The sequence below is a fragment of the Cornus florida genome, unplaced genomic scaffold (assembly GCF_030987335.1).
Source record: "Cornus florida cultivar Cherokee Brave unplaced genomic scaffold, ASM3098733v1 CherokeeBrave_3.0.0_Hap2_Chr05, whole genome shotgun sequence".
NCBI classification, from domain to species: Eukaryota; Viridiplantae; Streptophyta; class Magnoliopsida; order Cornales; family Cornaceae; genus Cornus; species Cornus florida.
The window spans coordinates 37,590,604-37,605,649 of NW_026775575.1; the positions used below are offsets into that span (position 1 = coordinate 37,590,604).

The following is a 15,046-nucleotide window of genomic DNA, read 5'->3' on the forward strand; positions in this document are numbered from 1 at the left end:
ACGCCTCCATCAACCCTGAGGCCGTTATTCATGGAGAGTAATTTATATCTATACATACTCACATCATTTATAGCCACTGTTCCCTTGTTGAATTGAAACCTAACCTCACAAACAAGAATCCCCCGCCAAGTCAATTTACAAGACTCCATTTCTAGGGTTTTCATTCCAACTCCAATTCTTTCTTGTTAGATCAAGAGGGGGTGAATTGGTCTAATTAAACTTTTTCTTCAATGAAAGCAACACAAGTTATGCACCAATTAAGCACATAACACAAGGTATACAAGGAAACCCTCTGAATATTGAAAAACCTTGGTTCTTGGTCTCAGCCAATAAAAACATCAACTAGTTGTATGTATCTTGTTACACACTCAGCTGTCTCACTCTCTGCATACACCCATGCACTAGAATAGACACTAGTTTTCACAACCAATACACACACACTAGTACACCACAGTGCATTCATGCACTCCCTCTGTCTGAAGCACCCACGCTTGGACCTAATAAGCTCTCAATAACTTAACCAACAATAGGGTGATGGATCTTACCTCACTACCATTATCATCAATGGGGTGAAGACGTAAAGCCTCACTACCATTTACAATAAGTGTCAACACACTAGTTCATCAACAACACTTGTTGTATGCAAGTAGTTACTCACTCAGCTTCCCCACTTTCTAACCACCTTGTACTCTCACCGGGACACTGACTTTCACTTCACTTACACACACACAAGCTTCAACAATATGTACATATGCACTCCCCCTGTCTGAAGCAACCCTGCTTGGACTTACAAGCTCTCAATAGCTAAATCAACAATAGAATAAGGTGTCAATACACCAAGTACACAATGTTTCAACTGCAACGCAAGATAAGAATGAACACACACAGCTTGAAGTAGAACAATGTGAAACCCTAACTTTCTTTTCACTGTAACTGGAAGGATTGAACTGTAAAATCACAATGTAGCTTCACGTATAGCTCACACTAGGTTCCCACAGCCTTGAATTAGTTCAACTGACTTGCTCAAATAATTCTTGATCAATAGACAGCAAGTACACAACACGTTCAGCATACAAGGCTTCAAAACCCTAAGAAGGGTAAATCAGTCAAATCACCTGAACCTTGAGTAAATGCAGGTTCTTACAGCTTCACATAATCATAGCACACTTGCACAAACAATGTCTTCAATAAGCTCAGTAAGATTATCACACTTAAGCACAAACAGCTTCAGCACAGAATAGCCTCGGCACAGAATATCCTCAGCACAGAGTAGCTTCAGCATAGAATAGCCTCAACACAGAGTAGTTTCAGCTCAAAACAGCTTCAGTTCAGAATAGCCTCAGCACAGAATAGCTGTGTCAACCTTAAGAATAGACCACAACAGCTCAAGACCCAAAGTCACTACCCAATATAGCTTTTGCATTAGCTAATTTGACAGCAGCCTCATCTCAGCAATCAGTATACACCTCAGAATTGATTCAATGAGTTTTTCTTGCATAGATCAGCATCAAACAGTCCAGAAAAACTTGCTTGACATAGTATGCTTGAGATCTTCAGTTATATTTCAGATTAATACACATGCTGAGATAGAAATCACATCAAGAATAGCCTGGTATATACTCTTCAAAGCTCAAATATCAATTTTCAGGCTTAAACCTCTAATAACTTAGATCTACAAGACCGAACACCAACATGGTCAGGTTTGTGGCAACCTTTTAATTTAAATAGCCTTAAATCAGTGATTGAAACTTTCTAGAATGCTTAACATGTAACTCATAGCAAGATATAGGCAGTGTATACTCAAATCAGTAGGCTAAATCAGAAAACAGGCTTGACAGAGGATTTAAGATATCAAAACTTACTTCAGCTCAACTTTGTATAAGTGAGCACCTCCTGCAGATGTAAAAATCACAAGCAAACTTGCTTGAGCCTTGTTCGAACCATAAAAACCTCCACAATAATTTCTGAACCTCCATAGCCCCCTTCTTACACCAGAAACTCAGCAACATTGGATCTTTAATGCTTTAGTGATTTAATGTCCCTTTTCTTGTTGATTTCAAAGATCAAATTCAGCTCAGAACCTTACAAATTCTCTCTGACAATCACTCACATCTTAACTCACGAGACTCTCATTCACAGCGGCTCAATTGAAGCTCATGGAGCCTTAAGTCAGTGCACTGTAAATTCAAAAGGCTCAAAACCTAAGGAGCCTTATAACAGCATATTTATAGTGACACTGAATTGCACAAGGCCTCACACACCACGGATATACACCTGTCACCTCAAGCCAATGATTGAGAGAGCATATTTCAGATATTTTCAGAGCAATGGACCAATGCAGACCTGCTACCTCAGCTAATTTTGTCACTATTCTACCAGCTACACCAGGTTACAAGTTTGAGTACTGAATTCTATTTCTGTCCAAACTTAGCCTCTAAGGAATGAAATATTCTTTCATATACCAGCTCTATAGGACCACTAAGACGTGTCATTTGAATATTCATTGTACAGCCTTGTGACCACAATTGTATATGGTCTTCCAGAAATGTCCTTCAACTTGACACTTGTTGTGTATACAAGAGACTTAATACTTCTCGGCCAGTTAATACAATATACCTTCATACAAGGGATTTAAATTGTCTCTGTCAACTAAATTGACCGAGATACCCATGAGGATGTCGATAAGATTACATAATTGCCCTTTACAGTTGACACTTGTCACTTGAACCAGATGTTGCTTGCTGCAGGATGACACTTGTCACTTAAACTAGATGTTGCTTGCTGCAGCCCATTTAGCCGTCGGCGGCTTTGCATATAAATGCCTTCAGCTTATTTAGCCTTCAACATTCAGCCTTATATAGAAATGCCTTTAGTCTTCAGCCTTCATCCTTTAACTTTCAGCCTTGTATCTTCAGCCTTCATCCTTTAACTTTCAGCCTTGTATTCAAGAACAAACCTTAAGATAGGTGATACCATTTAGCCATAGGATTGGTATTTTGTCATTCAAAGAGCAAACCACATCAACATTTCTCCGTGGTCACTTTTTTATTTTTTCAAAAAGTTCTTTGATTTCACATTTTTTAAAAGAATAAGGTTATGATTTTTGCGAGTTTGGAATCTTCCAATCAATGTGATTAGCTGCATTGAAGCTGCTGAGCTCCAATCTGGATAAAAGCTTGGGTTTTTTTTTGGATCAATGTGGAGTCAAATATGCCATCAATGGCAGTGACTGCGAATAATGAAGGTAGGGTTTCGACGACTCGCGAGCGAAGCGGCGACAGACGGTGTTGCAGAGACAACAACGACAGGGACCTTGCGGCAACAGATGGACTTGTTGCCGGTACAGACGACTCGAATCCATTACAATCCGGTATGTCGGTGCACCGCCGATCGCCATTTTCAACAGCAAAGGTCCCCGCGCCGGCGACTCGCGTGAGGTTGTTGACGAGTTTGGTGATAAATCCTGAGAGCTCTATGCCGGTGTACATCAGTTCTGGTACGGCAACTTGCTAGCGTAGTTGTCCACCTGAAATAGCATGGATTACAACTCATTGCCCAATCGTCGGATGAGAGGACTCCTTATCGGTCGGTCACAATCCAGCGGCACGGAAGGCTAAGATGGGGTTCGCCCTTCTTGTTGTATGTTTTGGGGAAAGGTCCAGTGCCTTTTCGCACACCCACTTGAGTAATACGCAGAGAGGGGGTCAACCTTCACATCCATCCTTACACTAACATGTGCCTTAACTGTGTAACTAACGTGTGTTTTAACCCGGTTGTGGCATCAACGATGCAGTGGAGGAAGAAGACCCAGATAAGAGCTTCAACCTTTTAAGGGGCATTTTCGTCCAAAAAATAACTCCTTAAACGGACATCCGTTTAATTACCCCTCATGATAATTGGGAGGCATTTTTTTTGTCAGAAAAAGGAGTTTTTTTTGCTGACAGGTGAAAGTCGGTTTTTTTTTTTTTTTTTTGGCTATTCACCTAATTAGCTAGCAGAAAAAATATGTATATTGTAATTACAATCGACAAGTTGATACATAGTATGGAAATTGATTAGGGATTCGGGGAAAAGTGTACTTGTGAAGGAATGCTCAGCTGAAAGCGAATGAATTATAAAAAGGACATCAGTTTAATTACCCTTCATGATAGTTGAGAGACATTTTTCTGCCACAAAAAAGAGGTTTTTTACTGACAGGTGAAAGTCAAGGAATTTTTTTGCTAATGGGTGAAAGTCAGGGGACTATAAAATGACGTCGTATAGAATTAATAAAGAGCTCTCAGTCTGTCCATTCTTACTATGTCTGGACCTGATAAGTTTTTCCGTGTTGAGTCAAATTAAGCCGCAGGCTCCACTCCTGGTGGTGCCCTTCGTTAATTCCTTTAAGTTTCAGCCTTGCGACCATACTCCCCCCGGAACCACGTCGTCTTAATTAGTACTGTAGTATAGAAGACACCTTAATTAGTACTGTAGTATAGAAGACACCAGTGTGCTAACCTTAATTAGTACTGTAGTATAGAAGACACCAGTGTGCTAGATGTACGGTTAAATGTATAGAAGACACCAGTGTGCTAGATGTATGTTAAATGTTTGTATTGTGATCCAATAATTCCGTATCTTATTATTTGAGGAAATAATTATTTTCCATTAGTACACTGAACACTGTTAAATTCAAAAAAATGTTAAATTCAAAAACTATATTTATATTAAATTTATCTTCTCATTTAACGTTATGTCATTTATTTTTAGCCACATGACATCACAGGATTTCACGAGATAAATATTCATTAATTATATATTTTCTTAATTAACCCTCCAACCCTTCTTGTTAGTAAACCCTTCCTATTATTAAACGCTATCCTATTAAATATTAAACCATATCCTATTAAATATCTGTTACCATATCTCAATCTCTAACTTTTCGTGCCTCTTCTCTTATTTAACTACTTGTCATGTTTTGATAAATATTCATTAATTATATATTTTCAATTATATATTTTCTTAATTAACCCTCCAACCCCTCTTGTTAGTAAACCCTTCTTATTATTAAACTCTATCCTATTAAATATGTGTTACCATATCTCAATCTCTAACGTTTATCTCTTACTTAACTACTTGTCATGTTTTGTTCTGTGTTTGGCGACGATAAATAAGGGCCCGTTTACAATACGTTGTGTTTTGTTTAAAACAAAACAAGTGTTTTGTCATGTTATGTTCTAAGATGCGACGAAAAATTTCAGTGAGAATTTTGGAACAGAATCATTGTAAAATATGTTTGGCAGATATTTCGTTTCAAAAAATTATGAAAACAAAACATGTTTGACAGAGTCAAACTGTAACAAAAAATTAGTGACAATATAAATTGTGTATAACAATAATTGACAATATGAAAACATGTAATTCCATTTAAATTGATATCATTCCTATATAAAACTTTTGAATAATGATGAATACCATTCCATTAAAAATCATTATATACCATTCCATTAAAAATCATTCTATTTGAGCTTTATAAAACTTGCATATAATCAATAATCCATTTCATACAGTTAAAATTAAAAGCATTTACAATACTGATCATGTGTATAATGAACCATCTACCAATTCAAATTCATTTTATACTCGGGGAGGCAAACTGAAAAAATTTCAAAGTTGTCCAACCTCCTCCAAGTCCAGCATTACTGAAGGAAACAAATGTCCACTCATTTTTAAAAGCTGTCCAACCTCTTCCAAGTCCAGCATTACTGAAGGAAACAAATGTCCACTCATTTCCAATATTTGTCAACAGCATCACCGTTAGCATTGGAAGATTTTAATATAGAAGCACAAGTGCATTCCACTCCAAAAAAGCAGTTGATGCTGAGAATGTATTGATGGATGCCTGAATTTTTTCTAATGTTCTTCCCTTGGCTTCGGGTACTACATTGCAAGATAACTATAATGGAATGCAGTTATTAATTATGCCATGAAAAATGTTAGATTCATAGTCAAATGTCACAAAGAAGTACTTAGAAATGAGGAATTTAAAGGTTATTCAAATACCTCATACGTTATCACCCAAGAAACTGCCCCCATTCCAATAGAAAATAATGCTAATATATCTTAGTGCTAGTGCTAAATTAAAAAACCCAAGGTTCACATATTTTTCACACTTCCAATTTCAATTTCAACTTTTCGAGTCCACTATCCATTTTTCATTTCTCAAATCAATTCACAAAGATAAAAATTCCAATTAAACAAACAAAGGCCCATTTCACATATGCCCAAACTCCTCAACAAAAACAACAACAATACTGCCCAATCCTCCATTCACAAGGCAGCAACCCAACAAAACTAAATCACAGTCCCAAATTTCATTTTTGTCTCAGTTTATCTCAAAAACATTACAGTGTATTTCATTCAAGTCCCACAATGCAAATTTGTTCAATTTTAGTCCATAATGTTTTTTCAATTTTCTGTTTTTCAATTTGTTTTGATTTTTCAGTTTTCAATTTACAGAGAAGGTGAATATATATACAAAGATGAAATATAAAACAAAAAAAAAAAAAATGAATAACAAAATTTGGGTTTTTAATGTCTTTTACTGAAATTTGTTTAGTTTATGAAAATTATTTACAATGAATTTATTTGTTAGACTCAAGTAAAGGTGGGTTGGTGGCAGCACAAAATATTAGTTGTGTTTCAAAGGTCTTGGTTCAGTTTGTATATATCTGCACCCAGGTGATTATTTATATTTTGCAGTCAAATTAGTGGTGAATTAACAAGGTTAGTGAGCGTATCTATGTCATTTGAGCAAGTTGTGGAATTAGTAGAGGAAATGTCAACCATTTCACAATGATGTTAGAAGATCTTGATACATATATATTTCATTCTTAAGGAAAACTGAGAATGGTGTTAATCTCCTACATTTTTTAGTAGCTCAATTGTATGTAAACACCATTTAGAGTGGAACAGGGCCATTCATATTCAAGATACTTCCAGATGTGCCCAATCAAGTAAATTGAGATTGAATATGTTGATTCTATATACAGTTTTGAGGGGTCATAATCTAAAAGGTAAACTCAATTAATTAAAAAAAAAAGAGAAGTCAATTAATGTAGTATGTTTAAAACACATTATGGAAGTGAAGAGTTTTTCATGTGAAACAAAGGTCGCAAAGAGGGCTTCCAACCAAACTAGTTTGAAGTGAAGCTGAAATAGGTGGGTTCAAGCCAAGCATCAAAACGGGGCTTTCAAAAACTCATAATCAAACATTGATTAAGAACCCAAATCAGAAACAAATCAATATATCAATCCAATCAAACACCATCAAACATGTATAGCATACGTTTATTGAAGTGGGAAGATGTAAATTACCTTCTTCTCAGGTCAGAAGGGTGCCGCCGGAGTGACAGAAGGCAGCGGCGAAGCTTTGGGTTCGCCGAAAAACGCAGACGTCAGAGAGAGGGAGCTTCTCTTCAGATCTAGGATCGTTTTCAGTAACAAAGCACAAACAGTTTGGAATCGAGAAAGGAATCGGCAAACAAGATCGCACAAGAGCTTGCCGGAGTGACAGAAGGCAGCGCCGAAACTTTGGGTTCGCCGGAAAACGCAAAGGTGAGAGAGAGGGAGCTTATCTTCAGATCTTTACACATTTTCAGCAACGCACGAACAGTGTCGGAATGTCGCCTCCGTAATCGGCAGACGAGAGTGCACAACAACCCTAGAATTTGTTCCAACTTTGTTTATATACCTGTACTGGGTTGGGCCAACATGTTCTCTCCGCTACAGTGCATGTGTAGCCCAAATATTTGTTGGAACAATGGTGTTCCAACTTTGGGCCCGAATTCTTGGAACGTTGTGGATCTGTTGAAAACAAAATAAGGCGGGCCAAACATGTTTTGGGCTGAAATAGTGGTACTGTAGCGGGTCTGGAACAAAACAAAACACAAACCAAACATGCCCTAAATCAATGCTACTAGCTCGTCGTTATCTATATAATAATACCATTGTTTTAATGTTTGTGTGTGTATTTGTGTGTGTATATATATATATATATATATATATATATTTTCCTCTTGAGCATATCTATAGTTTTCACTTTGAGCAAGCTTAGATGTGTGAATAGTTTTGTAATACATTTTTCATTTTGAGCAAGATTGGATGTGTACTGGGACGTGAAAAAACAAAAAAAAAGAAAAAAAAAAAGAAAAGAAAGAAAGATGTGTGCCGGAATAAAAATTAAATAAATAAATTGTTTTCTGCTTTGATATTCAAAATCAACTTGGAATATGAAAAATTAACAAATAATAATAATAATAATATAAACACGGAATATAATTAAATCGTTCTCTCTTATTGATTCACACAACACAATTTTCAATTACATTTGTTTTTTATATATATAATCTTAAAATATGTAACCACTTAAAGATATAATATTTAAATATATTAAATCTTTAAATATTTTTTCCGAGAAGTTGAAGTACTAAATTACTAATTACTTGAGTCAAGACAGTAATTGTTAAAAAAAAAAGTACATATTTGTATATTAGTTTTATACTGTAATATAAAATATATGGAGTATATTAATTGAATATAGCATAAATAACTGGGATAGGTGGTGTTTGAGTTTTGTACGCCCACTAAATTGGAATTGGGCCCAGCATTTTTCAATCGCCTTTGCAATGGATAGTTGTTACGGGATTGGGACCTTGACAAGCTCCTGACAGTCATGGGATGCTGTCAGCGTGCACTAGGGGTGTTCAGTGGCATTTTCGTAAATATAGCGAAAAAGTGAAGCTTGGAGTTTTGGTTCGGGATCTTTATGGGAGGTACCTTGAGTCCATAGAAAATGGTTGGCACAGACGGCACTCGATTTGGATGTCGTGCACTTTGAGACATTTATATGTGGGTGCAGATTAGTGGGCTTAGCACGGGCTAAGTTCACAAGGTTGGCTCAGATGTTGCTTAAAGTATGGACCACACAAGTTATGGACGTGTGACATAGTCAAGTCAAGGACATGGGCACAAGGCAGTGGGTGTAGGCAAGGCTCAGCGTGCAAGGTTGGCTCAGGGGACTCAGACATGGCTTATGGTTACAGAAGATGGCTAAGTGGGCTCAGGTGGTTGGGGGAAGTTAACTTCCCACTGAGTGGGCTTAGTTGGTTGGGGGAAGTTACATTTCCCACTGAGTAGGCTTAGTTGGTTGGGGGAAGTTACATTTCCCACTGAGTGGGCTTAGTTGGTTAAGGGGAAGTTACTAACACTTCCCACTAAGTGGGCTCAGTTGGTTGGGGGAAATTACTAACACTTCCCACTCGTGTGCATATATTATGGGGAGTGGGGGTGTGTTGAGTAACTTCCCATGCATGTGGCAAAGATCTGAGAGGACAGCACACAGGTGGTTAGAGTCAGTTTTCTTCCACTATACTGATATATAGAAGGTGGCAGATAATGTGTAACTTCATGTGGACAAGTAGCATGAGCAAAGCGTGCCAACAAGCTAGTAGTTGGGCTTGTCAACTACATATGTAATGTTGGCACACTTAGCGGGTGCCAACATAACCCTAGGTGGATGGGGGTGTCATCCACCACTTTAGTGAGTAGTTGTGGGTAGATGGGGGTGTCATCCACCACTTTAGTGGGTAGTTGTGGGCGGTTTGAGAGTTTGCCTATATATTGCTAATGTGGGTTCTATAGAAAGGGCAGATTGAGAGTGAGACACAGAGTTGTGTTGTGAGAGACTCTTGTATGCTTTTGTAGGTTGAGGCATTTCCTTGTACTGTTTTGTGAATAATAGTAAAAGGTTTGAAGTCTTGTGCTTCTGTAAATTCGTGGGTGTTATTGTCCTTACATTCTTGCAACTATACTTGTGTGTGAGAGTGTTTTACTTGTTGTGTGTTCTAGGCAGCAAGTGTGAGTTGGCTGAGCTAAGTTAGAAATTCTGAGTTGGCTGAGCTAAGTTAGAAATTCAGAGAAAAGTTGTTCATATTTCTGGTTTAGTGCCATCATAAGCCACTAGATTTGTATTCAGAATTTACCCCTGTGACAATAGTCCATTACTATTAAGGTAATTTTCAAAATAATATAACTAGTATTAAGGTAAAATATAAAATCACTTTTAAATATCTAAAATATCAACTTTATTTTTTCCACATAAGTGGATTTTTTTTTTTTTTTTTATAAGGATATAGAGAAGGGAAGAGGGGGACAAATAAAGAAAACTATCCGTAAGCATACATGTGTCAAATTGACAGTTGCTGAAATCTTTCAATCAACTCCAATATAACAACTACTAGTCATTAGGTAGAAACTGAGGAAAGTTTCCCCAGTTTCTACCTAATGACTAGTTGCTGTTTATCAGAGTTGTCTTTTCCTCACCCCGTTGAGGTTCTCTGTTTCATCAGAGTTTGGCTCTCTCTGTTTCATCAGAGTTTGGATTTCTTTCTAATAGGGTGTTTTGGGGGATGGTTATCCTCACCCATCCCAAACGAAGCTTATCTCCGTTAGCTAGACGGATTGGCTCTTGTATGTTCTTACTCGTTTCATAGCTAATTTGGATCGGTGCAATACCTGCTGACCTATGTTTGCCGATTTTTCCGTTTGATCTAGGTATTTCTACTGTTTTTCTTGGTTCTTTTCTGGCTCTAATGTTCTATGTCTGTTGTCTTGTGTGTGTTTTTTGTTTGTTTTCTTTTTTTGCGATCCAAGAGGACCAAATAGGATCATCGGTCGATTTGCTATCTTGTTCATCAAGCTCGCCGGATTCGGTTCCTCGTGCCTATCAACGTTTTAGGATACTGTTCATGTAGGTCGACATGACGTCATCTCTGGTGTTGCTTATGTTGACTGGTGTATCATCTACGCTTTCGTTTTGGTCTACATTCTTATGGAAGGTATTGTTAGGCCTGTGGCCTTTGGGCTTTATGATTTCCACTATGGGCATAGTTTTGAATTTTCTATCCATTCCAATAGTGGGCTTGGGCCATTATGCATATTTTAACCCACTGACTGATTGGGTTGACTCTATTGAGCCCAAGTCTTTGGTGAGTTATGTCCCGTTTTCGCAGCCTGCAATGAATCAAGTTTGGTAAAAGTTTTGGCTGGGTTGGTGCCAAGTCATGTGGGTATTGGTGGTATGGTGCGCAACTTGGCTAGAGGAGACAGACATGTTTGTGGAGCTCTTGTGCGTCTTTCTCTTGTGGTCATATCTTGGCTCCCTCTCGATCTGTTTTAGATCATCATTTGTCGACCAAGTTCTATCTGGGAGGTTGTGTAAAGCGGTGCATCTTTTTTTTTTTTTTTTTTGTGGTACTGGTACTCCCACTGTAACTGACACATTTTCTTGGTTTGTCAAGACTGTGATCTTGACTATAAGGGGTGTTAGTTTTGTTATATTTGTTATTCTATGTGGTTTTTGTATGGGTGCTGTAGCTTGCTCCTTGCCTGTAAATGTCGTATGGCAGCGCTTTTCTTGCCAGGTTAAAAAAAAAAAAATGAAAAAAAAAAGAAACTGGGGATATATAGGTGAAATCTGTTGCTTTGTCCGAACTTCTTGTTTCAAAATTCCTTATCTAGTTTAAGAGTTGGATAAGGCATTCCATTTTCTCAACAGTACAGACAACTGTAAAGTCTAGCTTGAAAGTGAAAGAATCAATAAAAAAATTTCTAACTTCAGTTTACACCACCATCTCAAAACTATAAAAAGATTTAAATTCATAATTAATATCCTAATATTTATCATAGAATCTCTACTTATAACATACAATCATACTAAATAGCCGATAGAAAACGTAATGCACAAATAGTGTGAGTAGTGTGGTTGTGCATGAATATTGTCATGTCTTGCGAAAAACATCTCAGTTGCAATCTCAACCAGTAGAATTTTTCTTTGTGGAACGGATCCTCTCTAAGGAAATTTCCATGTCTTGTGAAAAATCTCTAAGCTGCAATTTCAACCAATGGAATTTTCTTTTGTGGAACGGATCCTCTCCAAGGAAATTTCTCTACTAGCATCTCAAGGATTTAATCCTACGGCTATTATAGCGCCACATCACCAACTTACCATTCCATCATTAATTTACCAAACTTAATTAATTAACTAATAAATATGGTATCTTTTGGACTAAAATTTCCAGCATAACAATTACTTGCCTATTAATCGAGTTAGTATTTTATGAATTGTTTTATGCTAAAAAAAAAAAAAAAAAACCTCCATATTGTTTATCGAAACTATCTACTAACCCCCTCAAGTATTAAAAAACCCCTCGATATAACATAAACTATCACATTGCCCCCATTTCGTCACAGAACCGTTAAGTTCCTGCGAAATGAGAAGAATACCCTTGATAGTATATTAATATTTATTTAAAAGTTAAATGTGTTCTTTATAAAATGACAAGAATACCCTTAATAGTATATTAATATTTATTTATATAGATATATATATAATTATAGTATAAAGAAAGCCCTAATTTCCTACCTTATATAGGAAATTAGGGCTATATAGATTTAGTGACGAATGGTGGCGGCTACGCTGAATCAAGTTCTTCACCAACCGATTAAAAAGTGCTTCTTTTAGATAGGGAATTGATAGCAACAAACCAAAAATCATCGATGAGCGCCCCTGTGTGGGCTTCTGCAGTTGACGAACTCAGGGCGATTTGGCCGTTTTGTTGTGTAGATGTGGTGGTCAAAGATTTACAGCGGCGGCCGCGGTGACGATCCGAGGTGGTGGTTGTGGGTGTCACATGTCCGTTCTCACTACCTCTTCTCTATGTTTCTAATTCTACAACCAATTTCAAGACAAAGCCCTAACACACATTGTCAATGCCTCTACTAATTTCCTCGACGTCGTCGACGAATTACTCGCCACCATTCATGATTGGACTCCCATGGTAGTTAAGAAGCCCGTTGAAGTGTGTCATCGTGGGTGATCATTAATGATATGCACGAGATCACAAAGTGGATTGTGACATGTACAATAATTGTATTGAATTAAATCTGACCCAATTTAAAAACACACCTAAAAATCCCTAATTTTTTTGGGTAAGGAAAAATCTATAATTTTTATTTTTGTTCCAAACTTTAACCACCATATTTGCAGCAATCGGCTCTCTCTCTACATAGTTGCATCTTTGTAAATGTCCTATGGAAAGAAATATGTGTGTTCGCCTTGCCCTAGTACTGTTCACCTTGTCGAGAACCCAAGGCCCAACACTGTTCGCCTTATAACCGCATCGTGCTTTCACCTTCGCCGAAATCCATGGATGCGTGATAGTGGAAAAGAAGATAGATATTGTAGGGAAGGACAAGTTGGTAATTACATCATTATAAGGGCATTTTGGTCAATTAAAACTAACAAGTGATGCATGTGACAATCACGTGATTTGCCTGTTAATTTTAGACGGTCAACTAACGGGGAGGGGGTGGTATGATAGTTTATGTAGTTGAGGGGGTTAGTAGATAGTTTTTGTAAACAATAAGGGGGTTTTCAGATTTTAACCCTTTATTCTACATATTCATTTGTTTTTTATAGGCAAAATTGTAAAATACCCCCCTAAACTATACCATTATTTCCCTGAATTATTTTTGGAAACAAGTTACCCCCTTGAACTATACCATTGTTGTAAAATGCCCCCTTAAAGGCCACCAGAGGCTAAATTCTGGCCAACAAAGAGACACAATTACTAATTTACCCTTACTAAAAATTTATTACAAAAGATATAAATTATCATGGGTATAAAATACAAATAATGCCCTCATATTTTTTATATATTTTTTCTTCATCTACCATTCTGCCTGTCGATGAACTAGTTATGGAACAGCGAAAACGTCAAACCAAGCTCTACCACTAGCTGCATACATAATTGCAGAATTTGGGTTGAGCAAAATTTCCCAAGTGAGATGCTCAATTGCTTCCTTCAGCTTACCTGATCAACACAAAACCCACGAATTCAACAAACTTCTCTTTAATCACTTGTACATAAACATATATAAGATTTATATACGCGCAGATACAAACAAAAATCACAAGCCTTCAGAAATTGCTTCCATGCCCTGTGCCTTTGCCTCTTGTGAAGCATCAAGGTTTTCTTCTGCAACCTTAACAGAAGGGTTTCCCATCTACAAAATCCAATTGTCAAAGTTATAATTGTTTTTTTTTTTTTTTTTTTTTTTTTTTCCTTCACTTCTATATAGAAAATATAAAAAGATAAAATCAAAATTAAGTAAAACTGGGAAAATGAGTGGAAAAAACCTTTTGTGGAGGATCATCATCAGGCTCCACAGTTTCTCCTTCAAGCTCGATGTCAGATTCAATTATCTCGCTCTCTTCTTCTTTATCCACAGTCGGCTAAGTTTAGGCTGGTACTCGATATCATCATCGCTCTCATCCATCACATAAGGCTTCTGTAATTGAACTCATATAATTAACCACGTTGAAATGCCCAAAAGTTTAGGCAAATCGATTGTCCCCATGTCTTATAATTTCACTAATCCCTAAACCCCTCGCCCTTCCACTTGCTTGGTTGGCAGTCATCCGAAGCATGGAAGATGAAGAAAAATATATAAAAAATATGAGGACATTATTGGTATTTTGTACCCATAATATTTTATATCTTTTATAATAAATTTTTAAGGAAGGGTATATAGTAATTGTGTCTCTCTATTGGCCGGAATTTAGTCTCCGGTGGCCTTTAAGAGGGCATTTTGCAACAATGGTATAGTTCAAGGGGGCAACTTGCTTCTAAAAATAGTTTAGGGGGCATTATGCAACAATGGTATGATTTAGAGGTGTTTTTTGCTCTTTTGCCTTTTTTATATTGAGTTATGTAGCCCTCATTTTATGCTAGAGTAAGTTATATGTGGGAAGTAAGTTGATCCTTTTAGCTTGGTTGAGTATTGAAACTGTTCGATTTGGTATTAGTTATTGTACAGATGTTTATTGAATTTGATCCACTTAATATCTGATTTTTGGTTGAACTAAGAAGGGATATTTTCATTGTATCGGTTTTTTTTTTTTTTTTGAACTCTAAGTTGCAAATGCACAATGAGTTCAATTCAT

General features: G+C 36.9%; 1 long non-coding RNA gene across 1 annotated transcript; it reads right to left on the bottom strand.

Annotated features, from left to right (window-relative positions):
• Window positions 1-4,332: 4,332 nt before the first annotated feature.
• LOC132306296 (uncharacterized) lies at window positions 4,333-7,695 on the bottom strand. The gene is made up of 2 exons (XR_009481910.1): window positions 7,357-7,695; window positions 4,333-5,935 (listed from the first exon to the last, which is right to left on the bottom strand). It is a non-coding gene; the product is annotated as an uncharacterized LOC132306296 (long non-coding RNA).
• Window positions 7,696-15,046: the final 7,351 nt, after the last annotated feature.